At 42.1% G+C, this 17,085-nt stretch overlaps 1 protein-coding gene across 3 annotated transcripts in view; it reads left to right on the forward strand.

Annotated features, from left to right (window-relative positions):
* Window positions 1–17,085, forward strand: part of KANK1 (KN motif and ankyrin repeat domains 1) — a 208,072-nt gene that overhangs the window by 44,457 nt on the left and 146,530 nt on the right. Inside the window, exon 1 of one of the 3 annotated variants that reach the window (XM_024734214.1) lies at window positions 10,919–10,987. The exons of the other annotated variants lie outside the window; for them this stretch is intronic. The gene's annotated coding sequence lies outside the window, so the exon portion shown is untranslated. Of the gene's footprint in view, window positions 1–10,918; window positions 10,988–17,085 lie in introns of those variants that run through there. 3 annotated transcript variants of the gene reach the window in all.

A 17,085-nucleotide genomic window follows, 5' to 3' on the forward strand; every position in this document is an offset into this window, starting at 1 on the left:
TGTGTGTGTGAGAGAGAGAGAGAGAGAGATAGAGTGCCAGACTGTTACCATATTAATATTGTGACAACGAGAAAGAAAAGAACTTGTCTAGGTGGCTGCCTGAGCTGTGGTGCCCCAAAACCATGCTCATGAGTGAGGCATTTCAGAAACTGTTTTGATGAGTTTAAAACATTAAGGAAGCACAGATACATTAGGGAGTAGACTTGTCTTAGCTCAGGCTGTTGTAACAAAATACTACAGATTGGGTGACTTAAACAACAGGTATTGCTCACAGGTCTGGAAGCTGGGGAATCCAAGCAAGGTGCCTCATGGTTGGGTGCTGGTGAGAGCCCACTTCCTGGCTTGTGGAAGGCTGCCTTCTTGCTGTGTCCTCACGTATGGAGAGAGTAAGGGCTCTGGCCTCTTCCTCTTCTTACAGGGACACTAATCCCATCATGGGTGTTCCCCCCACATGACTGCATCTAAACCTAATTACCTCCCAAAGGTCCCACCTCCAGAGGCAGTCACATTGGAGAGTAGGGCTTCAACATATGAATTTGGAGGGGACACAAACATTCAGTCTATAACAAGACTGTAAAATGATGGGTGGGCTGTTCTGAGCCCCCGTGGTCAGTCCTCTCCTCAGAGGACTCTGAGGAAACTTCGGCTCCATTTAGACATTACAGCATATATAGATTGGAAAGTAATTTGAGAGTATTCATCTTTCTTTAGGAACTCCGGGACTAAAACTTGTGTATAAAGTCTTCCCTGTAATGCCTAGAATGGGCCCAAGGTCTTTCAGTGGTTTGTTTTAAAAGGTGCTGTGGCCTCATTTCCCTTCGTAAGTGAGAGGTTTCAAAAAAGAAGCATTCACTTGAATGGTAGATAAGTTTTCTTGTTTGTTTTTTGTTTTTACCGTATTTAAGTGTACAATCCAGTGGTATTAAGTCTATTCACATTGCTGTGCAGCCATCTCCAGCATCCATCTCCAGAACGTTTTCATCTTCCCAAACAGAAACTCTGTACCCACTAAACACTAACTCCTCATTTCCCCATCCCGTTCCTCCCTGACAACTACTATTCTGCTTTCCAATTGTTTCATTTTTATGTTTAGATATATAGTTGATACTCAGAAGCTAAACATTCCTTATTTGAAAGTCTTCACCAAGCTCCTTTGCTTGAGCATACAATTTGCTGGTTAAGCCTGGGATTAAAATGTAAAATGTCTTAATGTTTGGAACGTTAAGATGTTCCAAAACCAGGCTTAATCACTGGTTTTGGAACATCTTGGAAGTGGGTAAAACTGCCTGAGTTTATTATGAAGAAATGCACTTGCAGATTTCTATAGAGTAGATCAAAGATTTCCTTACCAACAGTAGCATCTCAATCAACTGTGCATATCTTCTCTCTTGGCCAGAAGACAAAACTGGCCATTGTGGTATAATAAACATTGTGTACACAGCTGCAGGAGGGAGCAGGGAGGTAGCTGTGATCAGAGACCGTAGGTAACTTTCTGAAGATGGTGGTGCATCTGGCACCATGTAGTTGCTGGTCAGAACAGTTTTGGAATTGGATTTTGTCCTGCAGTGATGGTGACTCTTTGAAGAGGAAGGCACTTTTGAATATTTGCATTGCTTTGAAGCCAGTGCCAAGGAGATGCTGTGACTTATTGCCAGTCAGAGGCAAAGGTGGGTGTGTAAGGTTTTCATAATGTAGGAACAAAGATGGTTGAAAAAAGGAGATAATCATTAATATTGTCAGTAAAATTTGTTGACCCCCCAGGGCAATTTGGAGGAGTCATAGCTGTTTTTAGAACCTGGGGCTAATCACTGTATATCAAAGATTAGTTAATCCTGGGTTGAGGGCATGAATTTGGGGTCAGAGTTTAGGTGTGCCGATTTGTGACTTCGGGCGTGTTCAACCTTGCTAAGCCTCAGTTTCTTCATCTGAAGAATGAACAAACACGGAAACAGTTTGTTGCTCAGTTCTTTGTAAGGAACAGATGAAATAATGCACAATGCATTTAAAGTGGTATATGAAATCTCTTGCCTCTGAAAGAGACATAAAATGGAAAGTTATATATATAAAGTTTATATATTTTTTTATCCTTCAAAATACTTAACGATCTTCCAGTCTAAATTATTTGACTTATTTGAATCCCAAATAGTTTTTCCTAGATCATGTTTGGATTTCTAGACTATCCTGGTTGAAGGCAAACACTGACTACTAAGAAGTCAGGGATAGGGCTTGCCTGGTGGTGCAGTGGTTAAGAATCTGACTGCTAATGCAGGGGATGCGGGTTTGAGCCCTGGTCCGGGAGGATCCCACATGCTGCGGAGCAACTAGGCCCAGGCGCCACAACTACTGAGCCTGTGCTCTGGAGCCTGAGAGCCACAACTACTGAAGCCCACTTGCCTAGAGCCCATGCTCCACAAGAAGAGAAGCCACCGCAGTGAGAAGCCCGTGCACTGCAATGAAGAGTAGCCCCTGCTCACCACAGCTAGAGAAAGCCCGCGTACAGAAACGAAGACCCAATGCAGCCAAAAATAAATAAATATTAAAAAGAAGAAGTCAGGGATAACAGGTTGGTTTTTGGCACTGTCCATCAAAACTGGGGTGGCATTTCTAGAGTGAGTGAGGCAAAGGTCATGTGAACTTGGGACAGTTCCCACCCATTATGTTGTTTTCCTCTTCAAAAAGTAGTCTGGAATTTGTTTTCAGTAGCTAAGTTCATTATCTAACTGTCTCCAAGCCATACCTCCCTTCTCCAGCTTTATGAAAAGCAAAACAAAATCACTAGGCGCTCACATCATCCTTTCAGGAGGATCTGGAGATTGACTAGCTGACAATCCCAGAGTCTACAGATTTGGGTTCAGTTAAGGAGGAGAATATGCCACCCACTCCTTTTACCACTCTTTTTTATCCACAAGGGTTAGGAGAGGTTTGCAGCATGGGGAGCAGAAAAAGGGGTGGGCAGAAATAAGATCCAGCTTTGTTGTCATATGTACCCAAATAATACATCTGCCTTGATAACTGCCTATCTGGGTTTACTGGGAAAGGGCATGAATAATAATAGTGGGAGTATGAAGAATTAGCCTTTAGACCTACCCAGCTTGTGGAAATTCAGAAAATGGAATTCAGAAATGTACGTTTTTCCAGCTTGTAAATCCAAAAACAATGGGCTTGTTGGAAGAACTTTTGAAACTTGTTCTTTTTTGAAAGCATTATTGTGTTCAGTGGGTACATGTGCTTTGCTCATAAAAATGGGTGCCTTAATCACATTGCCAGGGAAGCTGTGGATTTTACTGTCAACAAAGTAATGTAAGATGTGATATCTTTTCTGCAGGCATCAGATTTTCTTAAAGAAAGGAGGAAAATGCTGCTGTTAAGCAGAAAATGCTGTGTTGGCAGAAGTATATATCTTATAAACATACTAGTGGAGAATGATTTAATTCTTTGCCACTTGGGTTTATCGTAATCATTCCTAAGGTGTTTTTCTTCCCCTCTTAGTTATGCAGTAGCCTGCTGGCTAACATTTAACTATTGACTGTTAATCTTGGGGAATGGACTACCGTAATTTACCATCAAGGGTACAGAGACAGAAAGGATATTCAAATGCTTTTAGTGCCTTTTTACTTCCCGGTGATGTCTTATCCCAGAAACCTTATGAAAGCTCCAAAACTAAAAAAATTTGGCAATAGGAAAAAAAGGAAAACTTTCTTAAGTAGAAAATTCTATGAGTTTCTGTAAAATTTTGCTATCTTACCCATATATGAATAACTGTGGTCTTTTAATTTTCGTTGTGTTTTATAATTCCATGGATGGTGATGGGTAGAGGCAGGGGAGAGGGGAAGCTGAGGTAGGAAGCCAGGCTGGAGAATTAAAAATGATGTCTTTCTTTGCGGGTACCCCCTTCACCCCCTCCTGCTGGCTTCTTGACCGTGGGACCCAGCCACATCACTTCCTGTCCAAGTTGGCACTGGCGGTGGCACAGTATCTCTGCCCAGTGTTCTCAAACTGCAGCTGGCAAGTTTCCAGTAATAGAGTCACCCAGAGGAACAACTCAGCCTCCTTTTTGTCTCTCTGTGCCGCCTTGGGCAGCTTCCCCAGCCCCCAGTCTATCTGTCCCTTGCCTTTTGGAATAGCCCCATTGAGTCCCCAAACCTTGCCTTTGATTTGTAGAGTGCTGGCTTCCTGAACATCCAAGTTTGCTTCTGTTTTCTTCTTTTATGCTTAGGCCCTAAGTCTTCCCTAGGGAAGATTTTCCTGGGGGAGAAAGGAAGGATATATTCCTCTCCACTTATTTTTCCCTCTAGACTGGGTCAAAAAAATAGCTCACACTTTTGAGTGCCTACTCTGTACTCAGCACCGCACTGTGGACTTTCTGTGCATGACCTCATTTAATCCCCAGAATAGTCCTGCGAGATGGGTGCTACTGATAACATCATCTCTGTGTGCAGGTCAGAGAGGTTGTTTGCCCTGGGTCACATGGCTGGGAGGTAGCAGCATTCCAAGGACAGCCCCTCTGCTCATTGCCAAGTGAGACAGTCTGTACAGTGAGGCTGCTGTGTAGCAGAGGTGTTCCCAATTTGTCAGGGGCCTTCCCCCACTCTGGGGTTTTACTTTCTGAGCACACAGTAGGCAGCATGGTAGAATGGTAATGTGTGTGATTTCCTCTGCTCTTGACCATTTAGCTGTATTCTCTAAGGCAGTTTATGTTTTCTCTCCCATGTTCTTCACTTCCTTCTGAGTCCTCCCTAGCAATCCGTAACATCCATATGTCTATGAACAGGTCTGTCCAAGGCCATCTAGACTTTTTCTATCATCCTCCTCAGAAGTCTTCCAGGCTCCACTCACTGCCAAATTCTAAAGCCACTTCCATATTTCTTGGAATCTGTTATAGCAGCACCCCACTTCCAGGTACCAAAGTCTGTATTAGTTTTCTATCCCTGCTGTAACAAAATCCACAAATTTAATGCTTAAAACGACACAAATGTATTACCTTACAGTTCTGTAGGTCACAAGGTCAACGCAGGTCTCACATGGAATCAAATCAAGGTGTAGGTAGGGCTGGTTCTGGGAGGGAATCTGTTGTTTCCAACTCGTGGAGGCCACACCTACGTTCCTTGGCTCATGGCCCCCTCCTCCGTCTTCATAGCCACCATCAGTGAATTGCGTCCCTTTCACGCTTTGCGTTTTTCCTGCTGCAACTTCTATCGTCCTGTCTCTCTCTGACCACAGCCAGAAAAGGCTCTCGGCTTTCAGGTACTCATGATTATATTGGACCCATCTGGATAACCCAGAGAGATCTCACCTCAAAGTTCCTTAACTATAATCGCACCTTCAAAGTCCTTTTTGCCACATAATATAACATAGTCATAGGTTTGGAAATGAGGACTTGGACATCTTTGGGGGTGGGGTGCATTATTCTGCCTACCATACAAGGCAAGGTATGAACATATTACACAATTAACTCTCCTGTCTTAGTTTGCAGCCAGCATTCCTATAGGTCAAGCGTGTGGTTTCTGATACAACAAGCATTTTATTCAGGGCTCATGAGTTCCTTCTGGCTGGCAGCATGCATCTAGCAGGACAGGTGTGAGATGAGCAAACGTTGTTGGAAGACTGGAAGCTTCCTGCTTCCCTCTTTTAGGGAAAAGGAGGGATAGAAGCAAGGAGACCACTTGGGTTTTGACTGTCTTCCTTATTGTGAAATTAAGAACTAAAACTAAAACAACAACAAAAAGCCTTTCATAACGGAAATACTAGTACTGGTATATAAAATTGACCCACCTCCTAAAAGGCTTTCTTCTTTGAAGACAAAGCTCAGCTGCATTGTAGTTTGAACCTCTAATCTTCCATGGGAAAATCGGACGCCTCTGAGGCATTGGGTGTGTTTCTGAGCAGGGTCCCCTTGGGGAGACGGGAAGCCCCCTCTCTGCTTGCCACCTGGAATTTGATGCCGCTTCCCCTCTCACAGCTGCTTAGCCTGTAGGGCCCTCACAAGTTAAATCTTGTCTCGGAAATAATTTGTTAGAAGATCAAAGCATGGATGGGGTAAATTAATTTTTGAGCAAACCACAGGTCTGGGAGAATGTAAACATTGTCTCTTAAGTGCTGCTAATATCCTTTATGAAGGAGTAATTTGGGGGGTTCTTTTTTTTCTTCTAAGATTATAGTTCATTTGATTGGTTCATGTCTTAATATATTGAAAAAGAGCTCTGAAGACTTGCACTTGAGGCAGATAAGGCCCTGAAGTAGCCAGTTATGTCTATGGATTTCAGCACCTATCTCATTTAGAGCAGTGGTTTTCAAGGGGTTTGGGGTGAGTGAATTTGCCCCATAGCGGGCATTTGGCAATGTCTGAACGTTTTTGATTTTCATGATTCAGGGGAATCTAGTGGGTAGAGGCCAGGGATGCTACTAAATACCCTACAATGTACAGGACAGCCCTCACTACAGACAATTATTCACCCCAAAATGTCAGTTGTGCTGAGGCTTGAGAGACCTTTAGAGGGATCGTTTTCTGTTTTTCACTGGTTTGGCTGTGTCTTTAACACTGCACATAGACAATTTCTGTTAGGTTTCCAATCCTTTTAGTTTCTCCCTCAACACAGCCTCTTACCCCTAGTAGGCTCAAACACTTACCTATTGAGTTGATTTCTTCCCCTACCCTTGTTAAGGTAGTCCTCCTTTTTCGTCTCAGAGCAGAGCTTTTGGGGGCAGCATTGACAAGCAGATAGTGGCAAAGTCCGCATGGTAGGGACAGTGGAAAGAACACAGCTTTGGACTTCTCTCAGCCTCTGCTTTCCCATCTGTAAAGTGGAGGTGACAATAGCACCCAATTTAGGGTGACTGAATTTAAGAAAGATGGTGTTACAGCATGTTTGGCATGTAATACCGCTCAATAGATGTCTTCTTTTGAGGCATGTTCAAAGTCCAAGGAGCCTAGGACCTCTTTTTTTTTTAAGTTGCATATAAAGGAGAGGCACAAATTCTTAAGTATTCAGCGTTGTTCTCAGCTCTCCAGAAAGGAGGAGAACTTACAGCTTTTCAGTAAAGTTTACTCCATGATTGACAAAACAGTCTGAAAAGTACTACCTAAGAGGCATGTTTTGCCTCAGGCCAGAGCTATTTTAAAAACTAAAATGACAGAAACTAGTTTAAGTTGGAACATTCCTGACTTAATTATAGATGCCTGTAAAGGTTCCTTTGGAACAGATGGGTTTCTGCCATCGGGTACTATTTGGAGAAAGCTATTTCTTGCTCAGGTACTTGTTTTGAGAGTAAGCTTAGAACATAGGCTGAGGAGTAAGATTTTAAGAAAATTCTGTCTGTTCCAATCACAGCCTCCTTTTCCCATTCGTAAGATGGGCATAACACTCCTGTCAGAAGATAGCCGTAACAATCAAATGAAGGCATGTTTGTAAGACGTCTGGCTTCATAAATGATACCTGTTAAGGTTACAGGTTGAAAACTTTAAAAAGTCATGTAAGTAAGTGTGTTGAGAGGTAACAAGAAGTTAGTTTTTACCCAACCTATTTATTAGTATTTCTATCCAATTATGTATTTGAGAAAATTGGGCTCACTGCTCCTTCTGTGGAGGCAGAGTCAGCACAGATCTCCGTGCCTTACAGTTCTCATGCCACCAAAGAGTGACTGTTCCATGTTGTGCTGTCAGTGCCACCGGAAACTAGCTGGGAGCAGTTTACAACACGGTAAATCCAACTGATTTTACAAAGTTGTTGATGGTCGCAAAATTTGACATTTCTCTAGTTAATTTCTATGCCTGTCAGTTTGCCTCTCACCACCTTCAAAATCTAAGTCCAAATCTTTCTAGAAGGAGGCTACAGACTGTCTCTGCTTCATCCTGATAATTTCCCCATTTCACATCTCCTAACTACCTATTTTCTCAGGCTGCCTTTACTAATTTGCAATTGTAGACCTGTTGCTTAGTAAGTAGAACATTTCATGTTATGCTGTTTCCCCACCTGGATATTTTTCTCGAGGACTAGTTGTGTTTCATATATTTATATGTATGTGTTGATATCTCTATAGCTTCTGGTGCAGAGAGGGGTATTCTGTAGTTTTGCTGCCTATATTCGCTTTTGATGATGAGCCATAACAGATTTGAGATTAGCAGTTAACAGAGGGACCAGCCAACACTGTATGGAGAACTAAGCAAGGTTGAAGCTGATGGGTGGTGAAAAGAGGAGAAGCAGCATGTTTAGTTGGGCAGTCAAGCAAATAAGCAGAGTAAGTGCTCTGATAGGGGAGTTACAGGCTATTATGGGCACATAAAACTGGGAACAGGGCTTCCCTGGTGGCGCAGTGGTTGAAGATCCACCTGCCAATGCAGCGGACGCGGGTTTGAGCCCTGGTCTGGGAAGATCCCACATGCCGCGGAGCAACTAAGCCCATGCGCCACAACTACTGAGACCGCGTGCCGCAACTCCTGAAGCCTGTCCTCTGCAACAAGAGAAGCCACCGCAATGAGAAGCCTGTGCACTGCAATGAAGAGTAGCCCCTGCTCGGCACAGCTAGAGAAAGCCTGTGCGCAGCAACGAAGACCCAATGCAGCCAAAGATAAATAAATAAATTAATTAATTTAAAAAAACCTGGGAACATTAGTGGGAGGTGGGGTGTCAGAGAAGTTTGAGCTGAAACCTGTTGGGTGAGGTGGAATTAGCCAGGTGAAGCGGTAGATTTGGAGAGGCTACTCCAGTTAGAGGAGGAAGAGCATCCTGTGTTCAGAATCAAAGAGAGTTTAGCTTGTGATTTCAACTCAGGGCGTGCAGTTGGTTGGGGGTTGGGTGTGGCATGGGGAGGAAGGTCATAAAGGGCCTGGTAGACCACGTTAAGAAATGTGAAATTTTATCTCAAGGGTGGTAGGAAATCATTGTAGAGTTTTAAGCTGTTGAATGATGCAATTAGAAGTGCAGGTTGGAAAATTCCCTCCGGCTTGGGGGATGTGAGGGTGGCCGGAGAACTGAGGCAGCCGCAGTGATACCCAGGTGGGAGAATCCTTAGTCTGGGCGAGGGCAGGGGCCAAGGGGCTAGAACAAGGTGGACGGAGTGGAGGTTTAGGAGTAGGGGCTCTGAGCTGATTGAATGGGGAGGGAAGCGTGGAGCACAGTGCCCGGCTTTCTGGGAAGGCTGGCTGCTACTAGGTGAGATGAATCCTGGAAGGTTTGTGCTGCGGGACGATGAGCTTATTAGGTTGAGTTCTAGGGTCTGCAGGACAGCAAAAGGGAGATGTCAGCTGGAAACCTGCATTTAAAGCAGATTTAAGAGCACAGTGAGTTGAATTCTGTGAGTCTCCCCCATATGGATGGTCATTGCAGCTGTGAGGTAATAAGACCACCAAGTTGGGGTGGCGTTGTAGAGTGGGAGAAGAGGGCTGAGGGCTGAACCCTGAAGGGCAGCCTGCAAAGGACACCAAGGAGGGATGGCCACCAAGGTTGGAGGAAGCCCTCAAGGGTGCATTTCAAGGAGGGAATAGTTACCAGTGTCTGATCGTGTGGAGCCCTGAGAATTGAGTTGTATCTGCTGGATTTGGCAGCAGGAGCAGTTTCAGAGGCTTGATGGCTGCTGGGCCCAGAGCAGAGGGTGGAAGAGTGGGTGGGAAGTGAGGAGGGAGAGGGCAGCCTGGGTAGATGTAGTGCTTCTGTTGGCCTGGGTGCCTGGGTAGATGTAGTGCTTCTGTTGGCCTGGGTGGAGCCTTTGAGGGCATTAGGAAAAGGTGTGCCCCCTGTGGGTGGAGACAGTCCGGGGGGTGTATGACTTGGTGAGTGGGCCATGGGTGGACTTTAGTTCCCATGTGCCGCCTTAGCTGGTGCCTGTGTTTAGTGTGCAGACTACACCCCCATCCCCCATTGCATGGTGGCCTAGGGTAGATCGGCAGTTCTCAATCCGGGGCAGTTTTGCCCCACCCCCAGGGCATGTTTGGCAACGTCTGAGGACATTTTTGGTTGTTACAACTGAACCAGGAAGGGTGGGTGCTACTATCACCCAGTAGGCAGAGGCCAGGGATGCTGCTAAACACCCTATGGTGCACAGGACAGTCCACACCAGATGTCCATTGTGCAAAGGTTAAGAAACTTGGATGTAGATGAACCTTTAAAGATCTTTGTAAAGAGGAGGAGGGTGTGGGAGGGTGGTAGCTGAGGGTGGAGCTGAGAACAGTATCCTTATGTACTTTGGCACAGGCTCATTTGTGGCACTTTTCATCTTGCCTCCCCGCCTCTGTACCACATAATTCTTATTCAGCAAGTTGCAGCTTTTCACCTGTGTTTTCTCCTTTAGCCATTTTCACTATCCACCCCTACCCTCCCAATAAAGACTAATGCGAGGTAACCTTGTGTCCTAATTTCTGTTTCTGGGCGTATTGTAAGACATCTGTATTTTAATACCATTGGTCAGGAAATTCTGTTTTGGCAGCCCAGAGACGGATGTTGCTTTGGCTAATCTAAAGTAGCCCATAATTCAGTGTCAGGTTGATAAGACTTTAATGCACGGTCTGTCAGCCCCTTGACTGTCAGGCTTGGAAAAAAGACAGGAAGTATTTCTTGTCTTTAGAAGCAAGCTTTGCTTCTGGCTTTGGGAAGAAAAGAGTACAAATGGTTCTCACCAGATAGGGTTGCAGCAGCTCTCCCAGCGTTTTGGGAACAAATCAAGTCATTATCTCGACCATGTCAAAACTGTGTTCCCAGACCAGTTGTTGTCTGAAACATTTGGGGCTGATGAGGAGAAGAATTAATTAGCAGCTCCCTCTCTTGGTGTCCTTTTTCAGCCTTCTCAGGTTGCAGTGTGAGAGTCCCTCAGACATGCGGGCTGCTTATTTGATAATCTGTGTTTTGCACGGTACAAAAGGTTGCTGGCGAAATATTGTGAGCCCCTCTAACCTGGAGCTGCCAGTGTCCTGGGTCCAATGAACAGGGAAATCTACTGTAACGTGTTGTCAATGGGGAAGCACTTGAATTCACAGAACAGCCTTGGAGAGTCCTGGGTAAGTTGGACGAGCTAAGGTTTTTTTGCTTTTTCTGTTTTCAGGAATATTTTACCCTGCAACAGTGGGTAAATCTAAAGCCCTTGAAAGAATGAAGACAAGCTTAATATTAAGTTTTGTCAAAGAGTGTGCAAGACAGTGAGAATGTGTGGGTTAAGAACAGGAAGCATCTTAATTTTAAAATGGTGGTAGTGGAGGTGGATTAAAATGAGATATGCATGCTGAATGCAAGATATGCCTCGGTTTTGGGCATGTTGTTTCCGAATTAATTATTGTATATAAAGGCATATTTTAGGCCCCTTCCTATTAAATTGATTTTTCATATAATTTAAAGATAGGGCTGATGATAAGAATTCTTTTCCTGCATGGTGAGTGTCAATATACAAATGGTGTAACGATGCCTTTTGTGTATCTGCATGTATAGCCCTAACCCAGTCTATAATGTCACAAAATAGTGAAACACACTGTAACTTTTAAATTTCTGTAGTGGACCAGCCCATGCTATGAAAGGGGAAAGTGGTGGTGGGCAGGAAATGGGAAGATTTAGGCTAAAGGATATTGATGTAAAATCTTATCCCCAGTATGGCAGATTCATTGAACATATAGTTAAGAAACAGTTTGAGATCGCTTCACATTTAAAAATTTTCCCCTAGTCAGGACTGTAGGAAATATTGATAAACATTTATCCTGTTTTTAAAGTTCTCCGTACTATGAAATTCATAATCTATCTTTATAACTACAATAGCATGTGGTTATGTATAGTTGAGAAAACTATTTCTCATGTGTCTTTGGTTTTGCCATATTCTTTTATTAAGGTACTAAAAATTCGTTATGATGATTCCTTGAGGAAAGAATATTTTTTCTTTCAGTTTTCTTGAGATATAATTGACACACGGCATTTTATAAGTTTAAGGTGTACAGCATAATGGTTTGACTTACATGTATCATGAAATGATGACCACAGTAAGTTTAGTGAACATCTGTCATCTCATATGGATTAAAGAAAGAGGGAAAAAATGTATTATTTTCCTTGTGAGGAGAACTCTTAGGGTTTACTGTGTTAGCAACTTTCATATGTAATGTACAGCACTGTTCATTGTATTCATCATGATGTACATTACATCCCTCATTCTTATTTCTCTTACAACTGGAAATTTGTACCTTCTGACTGCCTTCATCTAATTTCCTCTCCCCTCCACCGGTAGCCACAAGTCTGATCTCTTTTTCTATGAATTTGTTTGCTTTTGAAGTATAATTGACCTATATCGCTATGCTTGTTCCTGATATACAACATAGTGATTTGATACTTCTTTTTCAGAATGATCACCATAAGCCTAATTATCTGTTACCATACAAAGATATTATGATATTATGTGCTATATTCCCCACACTGTACATTTTACACCTGTGACTCATTTATTTTGTAACTGAAAATTTGTACCTCTTAATCTCCCGCCCCACTACCTCCCTCTGGCAACCACATGTTTGTTCTCTGTATCTATGACTGTTTCTGTTTAGTTAAGTTTGTTCATTTTTGTTTTTTAGATAAGTGAAATCATACAGTATCTGTCTTTCTCTGACTTATTTCATTTAGCATAATACCCTCTAGATCCATCCATGTTGTCGCAAATGGCAAGATTTCGTTCTTTTTTTTCATGGCTGAGCAATAGTCCATTGTATATATATATACACACCACGTCTTCTTTAGCCATTCATCTATTGATGGGCACGTAGGTTGCTTCCATATCTTGGCTATCGTACATAATGCTGCAGTGAACATAGGGGTGCATATATCTTTTCTATAATGTGTTTGTTTTCTTTGGATAAATACCCAACAGTGGAATTCCTGGATCATACGGTAGTTATGTTTTTAATTTTTTGAGGAATCTCTGTAGTGTTTTCCATAGTGGTTGGGCTGCATCAGTTTACATTTCCACTAACAATGTGCAAGGGTTCCCTTTTCTCCACATCTTCGCCAGCACTTCTTATGTGTTGTCTTTTTGGTAATAGCCATTCTGACAGGTGTGAGGTGATAGCTCATTGTGGTTTTGATTTGCATTTCACTGATGATTAGTGTTGTTGAGCATCTTTCCACGTGTCTGTTGGCCATCTGTATGTTTTCTTTGGAAAAAAGTCTATTTAGATCCTCTGCCTATTTTTTAATTGGGTTGTTTGTTGTTGTGTTTTATGTTGAGTTCTTTGTATATTTTGGACATTAACCCCTTGTCAGATATATTCTTGGCAAATATCTTCTCCCATTCAAATACCCTTTTCATTTTATTGATAGTTTCCTTTGCCATGCAAAAGCTAAGTTTCATGTAGTCTCACTTGTTTATTTTTGTTTTTGTTTCCCTTGCCTGAGGAGATATATCCAAACAAATATGCCAAGGCCGATGTCAAAGAGCAGATTGCCTGTGTTTTCTTTTACAGATTTTATGGTTTCAGGGCTTATGTATAAGTCTTTAATGCATTTTGAGTTTATTTTTGTAGATGGTATGAGAAAGTAGTCCAATTTGATTCCTCTGCATGTAGCTGTCCAATTTTCCCAACACCATTTATTGACGAGGCTGTCTTTTCCCCATCGTATATTCTTGGCTCCTTTGTTGTAGATTAATTGCCTATATAATTGTGTGCTCATTTCTGGGCTCTTTATTCTGTTTCATTGATCTACGTGTCTGTTTTTGTGTCAGTACCATACTGCTTTGATGACTGTAGGTTTGTAGTATAGTTTTAAATCAGGGCGTGTGACCTCTCCAGCTTTATGCCTAAGATTGTTTTGGCTATTTGGGGTCTTTTGTATTTCCTTACAAAATATAGAATTATTTGTTCTAGTACTGTGAAAAATGCCATTGGTATTTTGATAGAGGAAAGAATATTTTTATGGATAAATAAGGGAAAGTAATAAAGATAATCCTTATACCTTGATAATGTCGACAGTCTTTCTATCATATTGCAAGCCTCAGTGAAAATAATTAATAAAGGTTTTTTTTTTTTTTACTTCAGGCAACCAGCAGAAGATTCTCTGGGGAAGAATCCCAGCTCCTTCTTAGTGTTATTTAATTATTAACCCAGGAGGGCTTTCTAAAGCTTTGTCAATGATACATGGTGGATCCCTGCTTTTGTGATTACTGCAGGTGAACTTGGTACTTCCTAGGCTGTTATGCCCTCAGCAGGATGTATAGATGTTCCTGTTTGCTTTCTAGGACTACTTTCACAATAAATAGCAAAGGTATTTGCCAAGGATGTTTGAAAAGAAAATGCAAACAAACCTATAAGTATTTGAACAAACAGATTATTCATGACTTATGTGGAAAAATCCAATAGGTGTAGTATGAGGAAATTTTTATAAATATCCTCCACCAACTGACTCACATGTATTTATATATTATATATACATTTGCATAAAAATAAACAGAATGGATATACTAAAATGTTAACAGTGGTAATTTGGAATTATAATTTAAAATTTCTTTCTGATTAGGATTTTTTTAAGTTTTATGATGAACATTTTATATTTATGCAATAAAAATAAAATGGGGGAGGTAAGCATAAATATATAAATGGCAGGAATTTTATAGTCTGGTTAAAAAACTATACATTGCATGAAATTATAGATGAGATTGTATAAATTGTGTAAAATTAATTTTTTATTTTAATTCCATTAATAATCCCAAAGAAGTTTCTTTTCTTTTTTCTTTAAAAAATTTTTTTGTATTGCTTCCACAGGAAAGCAGAGGGAAAGGAGGCATATTTGAATTTTTGGTGTTACATCTTTTCTTCTGATTTTATTTCTTCTCTATTACTTCGATAGTTCTTCTTCCAGGCCTGTTCCACAGCCTTCTGTAGGGAGTGGAGAATGCCCCATTGAAACCGTTCTGCAAGATCTTCCCCCAGCTTCCTATAGTGGCTATGACTCTGGGCCACTTGTCTCCCCGACACCCCACTCAGCCCTGTGGGAAAAGCATGCTTTACTTAGTACATGGTGATCATGCCTCATTCTGTGGCCAACTTAGTTCAGTTCAAAGTACTTCAGTTGATTAGTGAAGAGAATTACCAAGAAGTTGTTTATAGCAGAATTGAACTAGACTGATAGAGGAAAGCCCTACAGTTTTTCAAGGCAGGCTCTGTTTCACGTTTAGCAGTTTCTCATTCCTTTAGAATAAAAGACTGTTTTTTCCTTCCTTTTCCTATTACCACGCAAACAGCTGTCTCAAAACACAGCTTGAGATGGGGAGCAACCTGGCTTCCACAAGCCCCAGGCTGCATGCGGCAGTTTGACTTTTCTCTCTGCCCCAGCCACCTGGCTTGTTTGTTTCTTTCTTCTCCTTGTCCTCTGAGGCACAAGCGGCAGTGACTCCATGACATAGGAACTCGGAAGCTGGCGAATAAATCCCCGAGCAGGTGGCTGCCTGTTGTCTGTCTGGAGGAAGTGAACAGCGTTCTTCCTGGGACTGCATTCATCTTCTGATAGCTTCTAGAGGGCAGAATGATCCTTAATTGGGGTTGGGAAATTGCACACATGAAGTCCTGGGGTCAAGAGGTTCCCTAGGGAAAACCACCTTGGTGGGCTTTGGTCTTTTCCCTCCACAGTAACCGAGCCCTTTTGGAGCAAGGACTTGCTTTCTGATGTGGGCATGTCTGGAACATCATTGGTCTCAATACCACTAGATTAGATGAGGATTCCAACAGTTTCCTATGGGGGGAAAAGAAAACACATTGCCGGTGGGATAAATAAGTAGACTTAATCTGTGGTAGGATCCTCCCTGAGGTTGTAATATGTAGTATCTTTTAGATAGTGGTAATTCTAAAGAGAAACTCTGATCTTTAACTAGGTTTTATGATAGCCATTAGGGTGTTTATTACCAAAAATCACTCGTTATTTAAAAACGTGGTGCAAGCCACCCTTTCCTCCCCATGTCTGCGCACAAGCCTGAATGTGGATCTTTAACAATATATACCTTCAGGCTAAGCAGCAAGAAACAGATAAGCGATCTCCCACCCTGCCCTGACAGAAAGTAACCTGGACTCCTTTTAGGATTAAATCCTCTCAGAGGTGGGAGGCAATGGCTAGCAGCCTGAGGGGACATACAAGCTCTCAACTCTAGGTCTTTGGGTTTATGGCAGGGAGGGGGTTAATTACTTAAAAAAAAAAAAAAAGGCCTTGTAGTCTTCTCTCCCTAACCCTTCCATTTTATCCACTTTCTTTTTCCATCCTTTTCCTGAGCTGTCTTTTGATTTTCTTTAGCCCTTCTTCCTTTTCCCACAGTCCAGAATAATCTGCCATATGTTTAGCAGTTTCTCCAAAATAATGTAGCTCCAGGAGTCTTTACTTTAAATCTAGCCCTCTTTCTGCCATATCACCGTGTTTCACATCTTGAGAAAGTTGAGTGGGAGAGATTAAAGGAAAGCTGGAAAAGCGATGAGGGGCCAGAGAGGAGAGCAAAGTAGGAAACTGAAGGAAATAAAGGGACCTGACATGAATCAGGTGGCGGGTTCCTGATTGATACCACATGTACGGCTGGGTATAACCAACACTGTGGTGAGGAGACCAGGAGGCTTCTCTTCACCCCCCAGGGTTTTTCCCGGGTAAAATAAAGGCAGAAAGATAAGGGGAGACCACACTGACTAGATGGGAGATATAGTCCTTACCCATGATGGCATGTAATACCAGATCCAGTATTCTAGATTATTTGGTATTATCAGCGTGATTCCCAGAATTCTTTCTTGAATCTGAAGTTAGCTGTCTCTTTAAATGCAGAAGATCCAGAGTTGTTTCTCACCTTTTACTTGATGCTGCTTTTGGAAACCAGAAAGATATTGAAAGAATTTACTTTCTCATCTGACAATATTGCATGTCTGAAAACCCAACTGATCCAAAACTGTGTTTACCTCTTAACTCTACAGAATTAGATGGTCACTCTGATTTATTGAAACAATGCACAGAGAACTGTTTATAATGATCACTCTCACTTGTGCTCGGTGCTAGAAATACAGCAGGGAGCAGACATAATCCCTGCTTGCACAGATAGACTGACATTAAATAGAAAATTACAAAAGAACAATGAAGTTATAACTGTGAGAAGAGTTACCAAAAAATA

The sequence above is a fragment of the Neophocaena asiaeorientalis genome, unplaced genomic scaffold, assembly GCF_003031525.2.
Source record: "Neophocaena asiaeorientalis asiaeorientalis breed wild unplaced genomic scaffold, Neophocaena_asiaeorientalis_V1.1 scaffold256, whole genome shotgun sequence".
Lineage (NCBI taxonomy): Eukaryota > Metazoa > Chordata > Mammalia > Artiodactyla > Phocoenidae > Neophocaena > Neophocaena asiaeorientalis.